This window comes from Calonectris borealis, chromosome 15 (assembly GCF_964195595.1).
Source record: "Calonectris borealis chromosome 15, bCalBor7.hap1.2, whole genome shotgun sequence".
Taxonomy (NCBI): domain Eukaryota; kingdom Metazoa; phylum Chordata; class Aves; order Procellariiformes; family Procellariidae; genus Calonectris; species Calonectris borealis.
In genome coordinates, this window is record NC_134326.1 from 827,485 (window position 1) to 840,928 (window position 13,444).

Below are 13,444 nucleotides of genomic sequence, written 5' to 3' on the forward strand. Positions count from 1 at the left end.
AGGGCTAGTTTTGTTCCTTGGGGTCTGGTTTTATTCCTCGGGCTCTCCTTTTGTTCTTCGGTATCTGGTTTTGTTCCTCGGGATCTGGTTTTCTTCCTCGGGCTCTGGTTTTTTTCCTCGGGCTCTGGTTTTCTTCCTCGAGGGCTGGTTTTGTTCCCCGGGCTCTGGTTTTGTTCTTCCAGCTCTGCTTTAGTTCCTCGGGCTCTGGTTTGGGTCCACGGGTCTCGTTTTGTTCCTCGGGCCCACCATTTCTTCCTCGGTCTCTGGTTTTGTTCCTCGGGTTCTGGTTTTCTTCCTCGGGCTCTGGTTTCTTTCCTCAGGCTCTGGTTTCTTTCCTCGGGCTCTGGTTTTCTTCCTCGGGCTTTGCTTTTCTTCCTCGAGGGCTAGTTTTGTTCATTGGGGTCTGGTTTTATTCCTCGGGCCCTCCTTTTGTTCTTCGCGATCTGATTTTGTTCCTCGGGCTCTGGTTTTCTTCCTCGGGCTCTGGTTTCTTTCCTCGGGAGCTCGTTTTGTTCCTCGAGCTGTGGTTTTGCTCCTCTAGCTCTGGTTGTATTCCTCAGGCTCTGATACTCTTCCTCGAGGTCTAGTTTTGTTCCTCGGGGTCTCGTTTTCTTCCTCGGACCCTCCTTTTGTTCTTCGGGACCTGCTTTTGTTCCTTGGGCTCTGGTTTCTTTCCTCGGGCTCTGGTTTTGTTCCTCGAACTGTGGTTTTGCTCCTCTAGCTCTGGTTGTCTTCCTCGGGCTCTGCTTTTCTTCCTCGGGCTCTGCTTTTCTTCCTCGAGGGCTGGTTTTGTTGCCCGGGCTCTGGTTTTGTTCTTCCAGCTCTGCTTTAGCTCCTCGGGCTCTGGTTTGGGTCCACGGGTCTCGTTTTATTCCTCAGGCCCACCATTTCTTCCTCGGTCTCTGGTTTTGTTCCGCGGGCTCTGGGTTGTTCCTCGGGCTCTGGTTTAATTTCTCGGGTTCTGGTTTTGTTCCTCGAGCTCTGTTTTAGTTCCATTGGCTCTGGTTTTGTTCCTCAGGCTCTGGTTTTTTTCCTCGGGCTCTGGTTTTGTTCCTCGGGGCCTCCTTTTGTTCTTCGCGATCTGATTTTGTTCCTCGGGCTCTGGTTTCGTTGCTCGGGCTCTGGTTTCTTTCCTCGGGCTCTGGTTTTCTTCCTCCGGCTTTGCTTTTCTTCCTCGAGGGCTAGTTTTGTTCCTTGGGGTCTGGTTTTATTCCTCGGGCCCTCCTTTTGTTCTTCGGGATCTGGTTTTGTTCCTCGGGCTCTGGTTTTCTTCCTCGGGCTCTGGTTTCTTTCCTCGGGAGCTCGTTTTGTTCCTCGAGCTGTGGTTTTGCTCCTCTAGCTCTGGTTTTCTTCCTCGGGCTCTGCTTTTCTTCCTCGGGCTCTGCTTTTTTTCCTCGAGGACTAGTTCTGTTCCTCGGGCTCTGGTTTTATTCCTCGGGCCCTCCTTTTGTTCTTCGGTATCTGGTTTTGTTCCTCGGGCTCTGGTTTTCTTCCTCGGGCTCTGGTTTAATTTCTCGCGTTCTGGTTTTGTTCCTCGAGCTCTGCTTTATTTCCATTGGCTCTGGTTTTGTTCCTCAGGCTCTGTTTTTTTCCCTCGGTCTCTGGTTTTGTTCTTCCAGCTCTGCTTTAGCTCCTCGGGCTCTGGTTTGGGTCCATGGGTCTCGTTTTGCTCCTCGGGCCCGACATTTCTTCCTCAGGCTCTGGTTTCTTTCCTCGGGCTCTGGTTTTGTTCCTCGAGCTGTGGTTTTGTTCCTCGAGATCTGGTTTTGTTCCCCGGGCTCTGGTTTTGTTCTTCCAGCTCTGCTTTAGCTCCTCAGGCTCTGGTTTGGGTCCATGGGTCTCGTTTTGTTCCTCGGGCCCAACATTTCTTCCTCGGTCTCTGGTTTTGTTCCTCGGGTTCTGGTTTTCTTCCTCGGGCTCTGGTTTAATTTCTCGGGTTCTGGTTTTGTTCCTCGAGCTCTGTTTTAGTTCCATTGGCTCTGGTTTTTTTCCTCAGGCTCTGGTTTTTTTCCTCGGGCTCTGGTTTTGTTCCTCGGACTCTAGTATAATTCCACGGGCTCTGGTTTTGTTCCTCTGGGCCTCCTTTTGTTCTTCGCGATGTGCTTTTGTTCCTCGGGCTCTGGTTTCTTTCCTCGGGCTCTGGTTTTGTTCCTCGAGCTGGGGTTTTGCTCCTCTAGCTCTCGTTGTCTTCCTCGGGCTCTGGTTTTCTTCCTCGGGCTCTGCTTTTCTACCTCGAGGGCTAGTTTTGTTCCTCGGGGTCTCGTTTTATTCCTCGGACCCTCCTTTTGTTCTTCGGGACCTGTTTTTCTTCCTTGGGCTCTGGTTTCTTTCCTCGGGCTCTGGTTTTGTTCCTTGGACTCGAGTATAATTCCACGGGCTCTGGTATTGTTCCTTGGGGCCTCCTTTTGTTCTTCGCGATCTGGTTTTGTTCCTCGGGATCTGGCTTTGTTCCTCGGGCTCTGGTTTCTTTCCTCGGGAGCTCGTTTTGTTCCTCGAGCTGTGGTTTTGCTCCTCTACCTCTGGTTGTCTTCCTCGGGATCTCGTTTTCTTCCTTGGGCTCTGGTTTTCTTCCTCGAAGGCTAGTTTTGTTCCTCGGGGTCTGGTTTTATTCCTCGGGCCCTCCTTTTGTTCTTCGGGATCTGGTTTTCTACCTCAGGCTCTTGTTTCTTTCCTCGGGAGCTCGTTTTGTTCCTCGAGCTGTGGTTTTGCTCCTCTAGCTCTGGTTGTATTCCTCGGGCTCTGGTATTCTTCCTCGAGGGCTAGTTTTGTTCCTCGGGGTCTCGTTTTATTCCTCGGACCCTCCTTTTGTTCTTTGGGACCTGCTTTTGTTCCTTTGGCTCTGGTTTCTTTCCTCGGGCTCTGGTTTTGTTCCTCGAGCTGTGGTTTTGCTCCTCTAGCTCTGGTTGTCTTCCTCGGGCTCTGCTTTTCTTCCTCGGGCTCTGGTTTTCTTCCTCGAGGGCTGGTTTTGTTGCCCGGGCTCTGGTTTTGTTCTTCCAGCTCTGCTTTAGCTCCTCGGGCTCTGGTTTGGGTCCACGGGTCTCGTTTTGTTCCTCAGGCCCACCATTTCTTCCTGGGTCTCTGGTTTTGTTCCTCGGGCTCTGGTTTTCTTCCTCGGGCTCTGGTTTAATTTCTCGGGTTCTGGTTTTGTTCCTCGAGCTCTGTTTTAGTTCCATTGGCTCTGGTTTTTTTCCTCAGGCTCTGGTTTCTTTCCTCGAGCTCTGGTTTTGTTCCTTGGACTCTAGTATAATTCCACGGGCTCTGGTTTTGTTCCTTGGGGCCTCCTTTTGTTCTTCGCGATCTGGTTTTGTTCCTCGGGCTCTGGTTTCTTTCCTCGGGCTCTGGTTTCTTTCCTCGGGAGCTCGTTTTTTTCCTCGAGCTGTGGTTTTGCTCCTCTACCTCTGGTTGTCTTCCTCGGGCTCTGGTTTTCTTCCTTGGGCTCTGGTTTTCTTCCTCGAAGGCTAGTTTTGTTCCTCGGGGTCTGGTTTTATTCCTCGAGCCCTCCTTTTGTTCTTCGGGGTATGGTTTTCTTCCTCGGGCTCTGGTTTCTTTCCTCGGGAGCTCGTTTTGTTCCTCGAGCTGTGGTTTTGCTCCTCTAGCTCTGGTTGTCTTCGTCGGACTCTGCTTTTCTTCCTGGGGCTCTGCTTTTCTTCCTCGAGGGCTGGTTTTGTTGCCCAGGCTCTGGTTTTGTTCTTCCAGCTCTGCTTTAGCTCCTCGGGCTCTGGTTTGGGTCCACGGGTCTCGTTTTGTTCCTCGGGCCCACCATTTCTTCCTCGGTCTCTGGTTTTGTTCCTCGGGTTCTGGTTTTCTTCCTCGGGCTCTGGTTTAATTTCTCGGGTTCTGGTTTTGTTCCTCGAGCTCTCGTTTAGTTCCATTGGCTCTGGTTTTGTTCCTCAGGCTCTGGATTTTTTCCACGGGCCCTGGTTTTGTTCCTTGGACTCTAGTATAATTCCACGGGCCTTGGTTTTGTTCCTTGGGGCCTCCTTTTGTTCTTCGCGATCTGGTTTTGTTCCTCGGGATCTGGTTTTCTTCCTCGGGCTCTGGTTTCTTTCCTCGGGAGCTCGTTTTGTTCCTCGAGCTGTGGTTTTGCTCCTCTAGCTCTGGTTGTATTCCTTGGGCTCTGGTATTCTTCCTCGAGGGCTAGTTTTGTTCCTCGGGGTCTCGTTTTATTCCTCGGACCCTCCTTTTGTTCTTCGGGACCTGCTTTTGTTCCTCGGGCTCTGGTTTCTTTCCTCGGGCTCTGGTTTTGTTCCTCGAACTGTGGTTTTGCTCCTCTAGCTCTGGTTGTCTTCCTCGGGCTCTGCTTTTCTTCCTCGGGCTCTGCTTTTCTTCCTCGAGGGCTGGTTTTGTTCCCCGGGCTCTGGTTTTGTTCTTCCAGCTCTGCTTTAGCTCCTCGGGCTCTGGTTTGGGTCCACAGGTCTCGTTTTGTTCCTCAGGCCCACCATTTCTTCCTGGATCTCTGGTTTTGTTCCTCGGGCTCTGGTTTTGTTCCTCGGGCTCTGGTTTAATTTCTCGGGTTCTGGATTTGTTCCTCGAGCTCTGTTTTAGTTCCATTGGCTCTGGTTTTGTTCCTCAGGCTCTGCTTTTTTTCCTCGGGCTCTGGTTTTGTTCCTTGGGGCCTCCTTTTGTTCTTCGGTATCTGGTTTATTTCCTCGGGCTCTGGTTTTGTTCCTCGAGCTGTGGTTTTGCTCCTCTAGCTCTGGTTGTCTTCCTCGGGCTCTGGTATTCTTCCTCGAGGGCTAGTTTTGTTCCTCGGGCTCTGGTTTTTTTCCTCGGGCTCTGGTTTTCTTCCTCGAGGGCTGGTTTTGTTCCCCGGGCTCTGGTTTTGTTCTTCCAGCTCTGCTTTAGCTCCTCGGGCTCTGGTTTGGGTCCCTGGGTCTCGTTTTGTTCATCGGGCCTACCATTTCTTCCTCAGTCTCTGGTTTTGTTCCTCGGGTTCTGGTTTTCTTCCTCGGGCTCTGGTTTAATTTCTCGGGTTCTGGTTTTGTTCCTCGAGCTCTGTTTTAGTTCCATTGGCTCTGGTTTTGTTCCTCAGGCTCTGGTTTTTTCCCTCGGGCTCTGGTTTTGTTCCTTGGACTCTAGTATAATTCCACGGGCTCTGTTTTTTTTCCTTGGGGCCTCCTTTTTTTCTTCGCAATCTGGTTTTGTTCCTTGGGCTCCGGTTTTCTTCCTCGGGCTCTGGTTTCTTTCCTCGGGCTCTGGTTTCTTTCCTCGGGCTCTGGTTTTCTTCCTCGGGCTTTGCTTTTCTTCCTCGAGGGCTAGTTTTGTTCCTTGGGGTCTGGTTTTATTCCTCGGGCCCTCCTTTTGTTCTTCGCGATCTGATTTTGTTCCTCGGGCTCTGGTTTCTTTCCTCGGGCTCTGGTTTTGTTCCTCGAACTGTGGTTTTGCTCCTCTAGCTCTGGTTGTCTTCCTCGGGCTCTGCTTTTCTTCCTCGGGCTCTGCTTTTCTTCCTCGAGGGCTGGTTTTGTTGCCCGGGCTCTGGTTTTGTTCTTCCAGCTCTGCTTTAGCTCCTCGGGCTCTGGTTTGGGTCCACGGGTCTCGTTTTATTCCTCAGGCCCACCATTTCTTCCTCGGTCTCTGGTTTTGTTCCGCGGGCTCTGGGTTGTTCCTCGGGCTCTGGTTTAATTTCTCGGGTTCTGGTTTTGTTCCTAGAGCTCTGTTTTAGTTCCATTGGCTCTGGTTTTGTTCCTCAGGCTCTGGTTTTTTTCCTCGGGCTCTGGTTTTGTTCCTCGGGGCCTCCTTTTGTTCTTCGCGATCTGATTTTGTTCCTCGGGCTCTGGTTTCCTTCCTCGGGCTCTGGTTTCTTTCCTCGGGCTCTGGTTTTCTTCCTCGGGCTTTGCTTTTCTTCCTCGAGGGCTAGTTTTGTTCCTTGGGGTCTGGTTTTATTCCTCGGGCCCTCCTTTTGTTCTTCGGGATCTGGTTTTGTTCCTCGGGCTCTGGTTTTCTTCCTCGGGCTCTGGTTTCTTTCCTCGGGAGCTCGTTTTGTTCCTCGAGCTGTGGTTTTGCTCCTCTAGCTCTGGTTTTCTTCCTCGGGCTCTGCTTTTCTTCCTCGGGCTCTGCTTTTCTTCCTCGAGGGCTAGTTCTGTTCCTCGGGCTCTGGTTTTATTCCTCGGGCCCTCCTTTTGTTCTTCGGTATCTGGTTTTGTTCCTCAGGCTCTGGTTTTTTTCCTCGGGCTCTGGTTTCCTTCCTCGGGCTCTGGTTTCTTTCCTCGGGCTCTGGTTGTCTTCCTCGGGCTCTGGTTTTCTTCCTCGAGGGCTAGTTTTGTTCCTTGGGGTCTGGTTTTATTCCTCGGGCCCTCCTTTTGTTCTTCGGTAACTGGTTTTGTTCTTCGGGATCTGGTTTTCTTCCTCGGGCTCTGGTTTATTTCCTCGGGCTCTGGTTTTGTTCCTCGAGCTGTGGTTTTGCTCCTCTAGCTCTGGTTGTCTTCCTCGGGCTCTGGTATTCTTCCTCGAGGGCTAGTTTTGTTCCTCGGGCTCTGGTTTTTTTCCTCGGGCTCTGGTTTTCTTCCTCGAGGGCTGGTTTTGTTCCCCCGGCTCTGGTTTTGTTATTCCAGCTCTGCTTTAGCTCCTCGGGCTCTGGTTTGGGTCCACGGGTCTCATTTTATTCCTCAGGCCCACCATTTCTTCCTCGGTCTCTGGTTTTGTTCCGCGGGCTCTGGGTTGTTCCTCGGGCTCTGGTTTAATTTCTCGGGTTCTGGTTTTGTTCCTCGAGCTCTGTTTTAGTTGCATTGGCTCTGGTTTTGTTCCTCAGGCTCTGGTTTTTTTCCTCGGGCTCTGGTTTTGTTCCTCGGGGCCTCCTTTTGTTCTTCGCGATCTGATTTTGTTCCTCGGGCTCTGGTTTCGTTGCTCGGGCTCTGGTTTCTTTCCTCGGGCTCTGGTTTTCTTCCTCGGGCTTTGCTTTTCTTCCTCGAGGGCTAGTTTTGTTCCTTGGGGTCTGGTTTTATTCCTCGGGCCCTCCTTTTGTTCTTCGGTATCTGGTTTTGTTCCTCGGGCTCTGGTTTTCTTCCTCGGGCTCTGGTTTCTTTCCTCGGGAGCTCGTTTTGTTCCTCGAGCTGTGGTTTTGCTCCTCTAGCTCTGGTTTTCTTCCTCGGGCTCTGCTTTTCTTCCTCGGGCTCTGCTTTTCTTCCTCGAGGGCTAGTTCTGTTCCTCGGGCTCTGGTTTTATTCCTCGGGCCCTCCTTTTGTTCTTCGGGATCTGGTTTTGTTCCTCGGGCTCTGGTTTTCTTCCTCGGGCTCTGGTTTAATTTCTCGGGTTCTGGTTTTGTTCCTCGAGCTCTCGTTTAGTTCCATTGGCTCTGGTTTTGTTCCTCAGGCTCTGGTTTTTTTCCTCGGTCTCTGGTTTTGTTCTTCCACCTCTGCTTTAGATCCTCGGGCTCTGGTTTGGGTCCATGGGTCTGGTTTTGATCCTCGGGCCCGACATTTCTTCCTCAGGCTCTGGTTTTTTTCCTCGGGCTCTGGTTTCTTTCCTCGGGCTCTGGTTTTCTTCCTCGGGCTTTGCTTTTCTTCCTCGAGGGCTAGTTTTGTTCCTTGGGGTCTGGTTTTATTCCTCGGGCTCTCCTTTTGTTCTTCGGTATCTGGTTTTGTTCCTCGGGATCTGGTTTTCTTCCTCGGGCTCTGGTTTCTTTCCTCGGGCTCTGGTTTTGTTCCTCGAGCTGTGGTTTTGCTCCTCTAGCTCTGGTTGTCTTCCTCGGGCTCTGGTATTCTTCCTCGAGGGCTAGTTTTGTTCCTCGGGCTCTGGTTTTTTTCCTCGGGCTCTGGTTTTCTTCCTCGAGGGCTGGTTTTGTTCCCCGGGCTCTGGTTTTGTTCTTCCAGCTCTGCTTTAGCTCCTCGGGCTCTGGTTTGGGTCCACGGGTCTCGTTTTGTTCCTCGGGCCCACCATTTCTTCCTCGGTCTCTGGTTTTGTTCCTCGGGTTCTGGTTTTCTTCCTCGGGCTCTGGTTTCTTTCCTCGGGCTCTGGTTTCTTTCCTCGGGCTCTGGTTTTCTTCCTCGGGCTTTGCTTTTCTTCCTCGAGGGCTAGTTTTGTTCCTTGGGGTCTGGTTTTATTCCTCGGGCCCTCCTTTTGTTCTTCGCGATCTGATTTTGTTCCTCGGGCTCTGGTTTTCTTCCTCGGGCTCTGGTTTCTTTCCTCGGGAGCTCGTTTTGTTCCTCGAGCTGTGGTTTTGCTCCTCTAGCTCTGGTTGTATTCCTCAGGCTCTGATATTCTTCCTCGAGGTCTAGTTTTGTTCCTCGGGGTCTCGTTTTCTTCCTCGGACCCTCCTTTTGTTCTTCGGGACCTGCTTTTGTTCCTTGGGCTCTGGTTTCTTTCCTCAGGCTCTGGTTTTGTTCCTCGAACTGTGGTTTTACTCCTCTAGCTCTGGTTTTCTTCCTCGGGCTCTGCTTTTCTTCCTCGGGCTCTGCTTTTTTTCCTCGAGGACTAGTTCTGTTCCTCGGGCTCTGGTTTTATTCCTCGGGCCCTCCTTTTGTTCTTCGGTATCTGGTTTTGTTCCTCGGGCTCTGGTTTTCTTCCTCGGGCTCTGGTTTAATTTCTCGCATTCTGGTTTTGTTCCTCGAGCTCTGCTTTAGTTCCATTGGCTCTGGTTTTGTTCCTCAGGATCTGTTTTTTTTCCTCGGTCTCTGGTTTTGTTCTTCCAGCTCTGCTTTAGCTCCTCGGGCTCTGGTTTGGGTCCATGGGTCTCGTTTTGCTCCTCGGGCCCGACATTTCTTCCTCAGGCTCTGGTTTTTTCCCTCGGGCTCTGGTTTTGTTCCTCGGGGCCTCCTTTTGTTCTTCGCGATCTGATTTTTTTCCTCGGGCTCTGGTTTCCTTCCTCAGCCTCTGTTTTTTTTCCTCGGTCTCTGGTTTTGTTCTTCCAGCTCTGCTTTAGATCCTCGGGCTCTGGTTTGGGTCCATGGGTCTCGTTTTGATCCTCGGGCCCGACATTTCTTCCTCAGGCTCTGGTTTTTTTCCTCGGGCTCTGGTTTATTTCCTCGGGCTCTGGTTTTGTTCCTCGAGCTGTGGTTTTGCTCCTCTAGCTCTGGTTGTCTTCCTCGGGCTCTGGTATTCTTCCTCAAGGGCTAGTTTTGTTCCTCGGGCTCTGGTTTTTTTCCTCGGGCTCTGCTTTTCTTCCTCGAGGGCTGGGTTTGTTCCCCGGGCTCTGGTTTTGTTCTTCCAGCTCTGCTTTAGCTCCTCGGGCTCTGGTTTGGGTCCATGGGTCTCGTTTTGTTCCTCTGGCCCACCATTTCTTCCTCGGTCTCTGGTTTTGTTCCTCGGGTTCTGGTTTTCTTCCTCGGGCTCTGGTTTAATTTCTCGGGTTCTGGTTTTGTTCCTCGAGCTGTGGTTTAGTTCCATTGGCTCTGGTTTTGTTCCTCAGGCTCTGGTTTCTTTCCTCGGGCTCTGGTTTTGTTCCTTGGACTCTAGTACAATTCCACGGGCTCTGGTTTTTTTCCTTGGGGCCTCCTTTTGTTCTTCGCAATCTGGTTTTGTTCCTTGGGCTCCGGTTTTCTTCCTCGGGCTCTGGTTTCTTTCCTCGGGCTCTGGTTTCTTTCCTCGGGCTCTGGTTTTCTGCCTCGGGCTTTGCTTTTCTTCCTCGAGGGCTAGTTTTGTTCCTTGGGGTCTGGTTTTATTCCTCGGGAGCTCGTTTTGTTCCTCGAGCTGTGGTTTTGCTCCTCTAGCTCTGGCTGTATTCCTTGGGCTCTGGTATTCTTCCTCGAGGGCTAGTTTTGTTCCTTGGGGTCTGGTTTTATTCCTCGGACCGTCCTTTTGTACTTCGGGACCTACTTTTGTTCCTCGGGCTCTGGTTTCTTTCCTTGGGCACTGGTTTTGTTCCTCGAGCTGTGGTTTTGCTCCTCTAGCTCTGGTTGTCTTCCTCGGGCTCTGCTTTTCTTCCTCGGGCTCTGCTTTTCTTCCTCGAGGGCTGGTTTTGTTGCCCGGGCTCTGGTTTTGTTCTTCCAGCTCTGCTTTAGCTCCTCGGGCTCTGGTTTGGGTCCACGGGTCTCGTTTTATTCCTCGGGCCCACCATTTCTTCCTCGGTCTCTGGTTTTGTTCCGCGGGCTCTGGGTTGTTCCTCGGGCTCTGGTTTAATTTCTCGGGTTCTGGTTTTGTTCCTCGAGCTCTGTTTTAGTTCCATTGGCTCTGGTTTTGTTCCTCAGGCTCTGGTTTTTTTCCTCGGGCTCTGGTTTTGTTCCTCGGGGCCTCCTTTTGTTCTTCGCGATGTGCTTTTGTTCCTCGGGCTCTGGTTTCCTTCCTCGGGCTCTGGTTTCTTTCTCGGGCTCTGGTTTTCTTCCTCGGGCTTTGCTTTTCTTCCTCGAGGGCTAGTTTTGTTCCTTGGGGTCTGGTTTTATTCCTCGGGCCCTCCTTTTGTTCTTCGGTATCTGGTTTTGTTCCTCGGGCTCTGGTTTTCTTCCTCGGGCTCTGGTTTCTTTCCTCGGGAGCTCGTTTTGTTCCTCGAGCTGTGGTTTTGCTCCTCTAGCTCTGGTTGTATTCCTCGGGCTCTGCTTTTCTTCCTCGGGCTCTGCTTTTCTTCCTTGAGGGCTAGTTCTGTTCCTCGGGCTCTGGTTTTATTCCTCGGGCCCTCCTTTTGTTCTTCGGGATCTGGTTTTGTTCCTCGGGCTCTGGTTTTCTTCCTCGGGCTCTGGTTTAATTTCTCGCGTTCTGGTTTTGTTCCTCGAGCTCTGTTTTAGTTCCTTTGGCTCTGGTTTTGTTCCTCAGGCTCTGTTTTTTTTCCTCGGTCTCTGGTTTTGTTCTTCCAGCTCTGCTTTAGCTCCTCGGGCTCTGGTTTGGGTCCATGGGTCTCGTTTTGCTCCTCGGGCCCGACATTTCTTCCTCAGGCTCTGCTTTTCTTCCTCGGGCTCTGCTTTTCTTCCTCGGGCTCTGCTTTTCTTCCTCGAGGGCTAGTTCTGTTCCTCGGGCTCTGGTTTTATTCCTCGGACCCTCCTTTTGTTCTTCGGTATCTGGTTTTGTTCCTCGGGATCAGGTTTTCTTCCTCGGGCTCTGGTTTATTTCCTCGGGCTCTGGTTTTGTTCCTCGAGCTGTGGTTTTGCTCCTCTAGCTCTGGTTGTCTTCCTCGGGCTCTGGTTTTCTTCCTCAGGCTCTGGTTTTCTTCCTCGAGCCCTGTTTTTGTTCCCCGGGCTCTGGTTTTGTTCTTCCAGCTCTGCTTTAACTCATCGGGCTCTGGTTTGGGTCCACGGGTGTCGTTTTGTTCCTCAGGCCCACCATTTTTTCCTCGGTCTCTGGTTTTGTTCCTCGGGTTCTGGTTTTCTTCCTCGGGCTCTGGTTTAATTTCTCGGGTTCTGGTTTTGTTCCTAGAGCTCTGTTTTAGTTCCATTGGCTCTGGTTTTCTTCCTCAGGCTCTGGTTTATTTCCTCGGGCTCTGGTTTTGTTCCTCGGGGCCTCCTTGTGTTCTTCGCGATCTGATTTTGTTCCTCGGGCTGTGGTTTTGCTCCTCTAGCTCTGCTTTTCTTCCTCGGGCTCTGCTTTTCTTCCTCGGGCTCTGCTTTTCTTCCTCGAGGGCTAGTTCTGTTCCTCGGGCTCTGGTTTTATTCCTCGGACCCTCCTTTTGTTCCTCGCGATCTGGTTTTGTTCCTCGGGATCAGGTTTTCTTCCTCGGGCTCTGGTTTATTTCCTCGGGCTCTGGTTTTGTTCCTCGAGCTGTGGTTTTGCTCCTCTAGCTCTGGTTGTCTTCCTCGGGCTCTGGTATTCTTCCTCGAGGGCTAGTTTTGTTCCTCGGGGTCTCGTTTTATTCCTCGGACCCTCCTTTTGTTCTTCGGTATCTGGTTTTGTTCCTTGGGCTCTGGTTTCTTTCCTCGGGCTCTGGTTTTGTTCCTTGAGCTGTGGTTTTGCTCCTCTAGCTCTGGTTGTCTTCCTCGGGCTCTGGTTTTCTTCCTCGAGGGCTGGTTTTGTTCCCCGGGCTCTGGTTTTGTTCTTCCAGCTCTGCTTTAACTCCTTGGGCTCTGGTTTGGGTCCACGGGTCTCGTTTTGTTCCTCAGGCCCACCATTTCTTCCTCGGTCTCTGGTTTTGTTCCTCGGGTTCTGGTTTTCTTCCTCGGGCTCTGGTTTAATTTCTCGGGTTCTGGTTTTGTTCCTCGAGCTCTGTTTTAGTTCCATTGGCTCTGGTTTTGTTCCTCAGGCTCTGGTTTTTTTCCTCGGGCTCTGGTTTTGTTCCTCGGGGCCTCCTTTTGTTCTTCGCGATCTGATTTTTTTCCTCGGGCTCTGGTTTCCTTCCTCGGGCTCTGGTTTCTTTCCTCGGGCTCTGGTTTTCTTCCTCGGGCTTTGCTTTTCTTCCTCGAGGGCTAGTTTTGTTCCTTGGGGTCTGGTTTTATTCCTCGGGCCCTCCTTTTGTTCTTCGGTATCTGGTTTTGTTCCTCGGGCTCTGGTTTTCTTCCTCGGGCTCTGGTTTCTTTCCTCGGGAGCTCGTTTTGTTCCTCGAGCTGTGGTTTTGCTCCTCTAGCTCTGGTTTTCTTCCTCGGGCTCTGCTTTTCTTCCTCGGGCTCTGCTTTTCTTCCTCGAGGGCTAGTTCTGTTCCTCGGGCTCTGGTTTTATTCCTCGGGCCCTCCTTTTGTTCTTCGGGATCTGGTTTTGTTCCTCGGGCTCTGGTTTTCTTCCTCGGGCTCTGGTTTAATTTCTCGGGTTCTGGTTTTGTTCCTCGAGCTCTCGTTTAGTTCCATTGGCTCTGGTTTTGTTCCTCAGGCTCTGGTTTTTTTCCTCGGTCTCTGGTTTTGTTCTTCCAGCTCTGCTTTAGATCCTCGGGCTCTGGTTTGGGTCCATGGGTCTGGTTTTGATCCTCGGGCCCGACATTTCTTCCTCAGGCTCTGGTTTTTTTCCTCGGGCTCTGGTTTCTTTCCTCGGGCTCTGGTTTTCTTCCTCGGGCTTTGCTTTTCTTCCTCGAGGGCTAGTTTTGTTCCTTGGGGTCTGGTTTTATTCCTCGGGCTCTCCTTTTGTTCTTCGGTATCTGGTTTTGTTCCTCGGGATCTGGTTTTCTTCCTCGGGCTCTGGTTTTTTTCCTCGGGCTCTGGTTTTCTTCCTCGAGGGCTGGTTTTGTTCCCCGGGCTCTGGTTTTGTTCTTCCAGCTCTGCTTTAGTTCCTCGGGCTCTGGTTTGGGTCCACGGGTCTCGTTTTGTTCCTCGGGCCCACCATTTCTTCCTCGGTCTCTGGTTTTGTTCCTCGGGTTCTGGTTTTCTTCCTCGGGCTCTGGTTTCTTTCCTCAGGCTCTGGTTTCTTTCCTCGGGCTCTGGTTTTCTTCCTCGGGCTTTGCTTTTCTTCCTCGAGGGCTAGTTTTGTTCATTGGGGTCTGGTTTTATTCCTCGGGCCCTCCTTTTGTTCTTCGCGATCTGATTTTGTTCCTCGGGCTCTGGTTTTCTTCCTCGGGCTCTGGTTTCTTTCCTCGGGAGCTCGTTTTGTTCCTCGAGCTGTGGTTTTGCTCCTCTAGCTCTGGTTGTATTCCTCAGGCTCTGATATTCTTCCTCGAGGTCTAGTT